A 4,485-nucleotide genomic window follows, 5' to 3' on the forward strand; every position below is an offset into this window, starting at 1 on the left:
AAATTGGCGACTGTGGCATTGATGCCTACAAAGTCAGATGGGTGGCAAATTGGCTAGATAGTCGCATCCAGGGAGTGGTGGTGGATGGGTCATTTTCAACCTGGAGGACAGTGGAGTCCCCCAGGGCTTGGTTCTGGGGCCTGTACTGTTCAACATCTTTATCGGTGATCTGGATGTGGGTGTGGAAAGCATGCTATCCAAATTTGCTAATGACACCAAGATGTGAGGCAAGGTGGGCATGCTGGAGGGGAGGGACAGAATCCAGCTAGATCTAGACAGGTTACACAGGTGGGTGGATGAGAATAGGATGGAATTCAATGCAGACAAGTGCAGGGTACTACATCTATGGAGAAGGAACCAGCAACACACCTATAGGCTGGGGAACACCCTTCTAGTCAACACAGTGGCAGAAAGGGATCTTGGAGTCATTGTTGACTCCAGGATGAACATGAGCTGCCAATGTGAGGAAGCAGTCAGTAAGGCTAACCGCACCTTGTCATGCATCTACAGATGCATCACAAGCAGGTCCAGATGATCCTTCCCCTCTATGAGGCATTGGTCAGGCCACAGTTGGAGTACTGCATCCAGTTCTGGGCGCCGCACTTCAAGAGGGATGTGGCTAGCATTGAGAGGGTCCAGAGGAGGGCCACTCGCATGGTCAAGGGGCAGCAGGTCAGGCCCTATGAAGAGAGGCTGAAGTGCCTGAATCTATTCAGCCTCCATAAGTGTAGGCTGAGAGGGGATCTGGAGGCCATTTACAAACTCACCAGGGGGGACCAGTGGAAATTGGGGGAGGCTATGTTTCCTTGAGCACCACAGGGGTTTACTAGGAATAACGGCCACAAATTGTTAGAGAGAAGGTTCAGGCTGGATATCAGGAGGCATTACATTCTGTTAGGCCTTCCATGCTCTTGAATGGACTCCCAAGGGAGGTGGTGCTCTCTCCTACCTTGGGGGTCTTCAAGAGGAGGCTTGACCAAGATATTTGGCTGGAGTGTTATGACCCCAGCACTTATTCCTGCCTGGGGTAGGGGGTTGGACCTGATAATTTGTTTAGGTCCCTTCCAACCCTAAGCACTATGACACTATGACACTATGAGGAATACTCTCACTTCCTATTAAGTTATTGATTTCAAACTTATGAAATTACTTTGAATGCATATTGCTTGTCATAGTTACCACAATGCCACATGTGCAGTGGAAAGTAACGATACTGAAATGGAAACTGAGCCAAGTGATCAGTTTTATAAGGATCAAATCAAATGCTTGCAAATGACAAATACAACAGAAAATTAAAAATGATCCCAAGTGAACTAAAGTGAAGGCATTACAGTGAATGGACAGTTTTATGCATACAAATGACTCTTTCCAGGCTTCTTTAGTTGAAAAAAACCCAAACAATTAAATGCATATAATGCGGCTGAATGTGTGGAAACAAAAAAAGTACTTTGACAAGCCTCAAGTGATATGTATGCTAAACATTATATGAAAAACATATGGGAATTATAAAATTGAAAGTGCGTACCTGGATATTTGTGTGGTGGCCAGGGAATTATAAAGAAATAGAAGAAATCATAAAACAATGTTAAAGCAATAGTCAAATATAATGTGTCTAAATGTAGTCCTTGAATCTTTGGTAATGACCAAATACCCCGGAGTAATGAATCTGTGTGTTTTTAATTTCAGTAGACGTTCTAAATGTGTTGAAATACTCTATGTTAATTTAATTAATTTGTTCAGATGGTGGAAGAGTTAAGAACTTTTGTTCAAGGAACAGAGTTCCTGAACAGATTCAAATGACAATAAGACTAAATTCCATTATTTTTTTTCAGGATTTTTTCAGGAAGGTAACTAGATATTCAAGGAAGCAATTAATGTTATGGATCCAGATAAAAGTAGCTTACATGCTAGAACATTAATTTTCTGTTGACCTATAGACAGGCAGTACCTTCAACCACCACGCATATTGAAGGAATATTTTTTATTGGCTGTAATTTAAGAAGACCTTGTTACAACACGATATACAAGGTTACATTTCTAGGGTAAGAAAAGATTTGATCAAATTGCTGCAAATAATAACACCTTGTGCTCAACCTTCCTGTGGGAGAAAAAGCAAGGAACTGAGATCATTTGGATTAGTAACCAGTAGTGGTTATCTCATAGCGTAACCCTAGGTCTTACTGGGTAGAAATTACACCAAATATGTGTCAGAGAAGACTCATAAATCAGATTTAAACACAAGTTGTCCAGAATGTTCTAAAGCAGGCTGTGTGTTGAAAATACCGAGCCTACAATACCATTCTGACTATGGGCCTTCTTTCTAATACAAATAGTTCAACAGGAAGACAGATAATGGTGAAGGAGATAAATTAAACAGAACAGATACTGTTCCTGTACTTTTGAGAGGCATACAAGACATTAACCAAAGAAAAGGTATAACCCACCTTTGAGACTTGTATTTGTAATATGTTACATTGTCATAATAATTCTAACAATAATGCATTTGTAATTTTGTAAATGTCCTTTACATCATAGAAGGAACAGTATGTAGAATGCAGGAAGAGGGTCCAAAATCCAGTTCCATCCCAAACCTAGACAGTTCATTAGACTAGGCACCTATACACATGGTGGACACCTGCTCTGACGCCTGCTAATTAGCATGTGTAGGAGCAAACTTGATTAATCGAGTCTGCTGGAGTGTGCTAATTAGTGTTCCGAAGCCACCACATCATATTGTTCCTGCACTTCAAAAGGCAGGTGGGGGCCTTAAATAAAGCTCATTGAATGAGCTTTAGTTAAAGCACCTCCACTGCCATTTTGGAGTCCTGGATGCTGTGTGCACTTTAATTAGACAATCAAATGTTTTGATCAAATCTTTCATCTTTTTAAAGCACTCCCTCCTCCTCCACCTCAGAGCACATGTAAAGACACCCACTATGGCTGCAACTAATAGCACACAAGGGAATAACATGGCCATCATCACATCCAGAAGGCAGTGTAGATATGTACCTTTAAAAACTAACTAAATAAGACTGAGAGGGAGATCATGCAAACTTTCATGAATCAAAGCTTCCCTCATCAGATGCTATGAAGGAAGCTAGAGAAAGCGAAGTATAAAGAGAGATAAATTAGAATACAAAAGACAAAGCAAGGTGCACAGGGATAGTGATGGGAGAAGTGGGGTAGTGCTGGGAGGTAAAAGCAAATAAGGAACAAACCTATAGGAACAAAGGGGTTCACAAAAGCTAATCCAGGTAATGGCATAATAAACCATAGTTTTCTGTTTAAACTTGTTTTAATGGGCTTGGGCGGGGGAGGTGTTTTGTTTTGTTTTGTTTTGTTTTGTTTTGCCTGAGAACAGCAATCCTGAGGTCATAAATAGATTATCTGGGGAATTTTAAATGTCTGTTCACTAATTCTTACATGAAGAGTACATTCTTACATCTTCCCTGTCTGTCTGAAGTAGACAAGAGGCAGACACTGTAAACAGATGATGGCAGATATGATGCTGGTAGAGTTGCAAGTGAACGAACCAAGGGTGATTCTTGGTCTATGGGGCTATGGTTATATGTTTATATGGTTCAGTGATAATGGGGTCTGTACTGATGTGGGGATACAGCAGGCATTTGGGGCACATTATCACATCCAATCATCTTTGGTCCCACAGGCATATGAAAAAAAATAAATATTTATAGCTGAGGTGCCTATGGGCAGCATCCGGTCCACTTCTTAAGTATGGACTGACATCATGTTCATACAATGCAGTGAAACACCATAACCATTCACCCACAGCCCCTAGAATAGACAAACATCTTCCAAGTTGCATGGGAGCAAGTAACTATTTATTGAATTTATTGGATCCCAGCCATGTCTCTGTGTTAATTTTTCATATTATATTAAAAAACCCAAAAGCTCAAACAATGAAAATTCACCTTTTCATTAACTTCAAATAAGTTACACCAGGAATCAGTTTTGCTCATTGATTTCCATCAACTAAGAAAGAATAGCATCCATAATAAATTTGTTTGTGTGTGAAAAATGTTTTAATATTGCAGTGCTATCCCCAGACACCAAATGGGTTATTTATGTCTTTCTTAAGGTAGATCATACAAGTATGTTATATGTTTTTCTATATTCAAGGATATGGTGTTTTTTGTTTTGTGCATTTTGACTTAGTAGTTTTATGACAAACAGCCTTTTTTGTAATACCTATGTGTTAAACGCTTCCATGTTATAATAATATTGCATACCTCAGTTTCTCTTACTAGGCTATACACAAGAAAAGAAGGATTTAATCCCTCCAGATCTGTTCCATTAGTGGGCAATGGGCCATCAAGCAACAAGAAGTAAATTTGCCTATGTGGACATATCATGTAGACTCCAGTCCAGCACTTGCACAAAGTCCTACTGTTTCCAGGAATGACACTTCAGAGAAAGGCAGCACAAAAAGGGCAGTTTTGAAAAAAAGAGATACCAGGGTGCAGG

The sequence above is a fragment of the Alligator sinensis genome, unplaced genomic scaffold (genome assembly GCF_000455745.1).
Source record: "Alligator sinensis unplaced genomic scaffold, ASM45574v1 scaffold605_1, whole genome shotgun sequence".
NCBI classification, from domain to species: domain Eukaryota; kingdom Metazoa; phylum Chordata; order Crocodylia; family Alligatoridae; genus Alligator; species Alligator sinensis.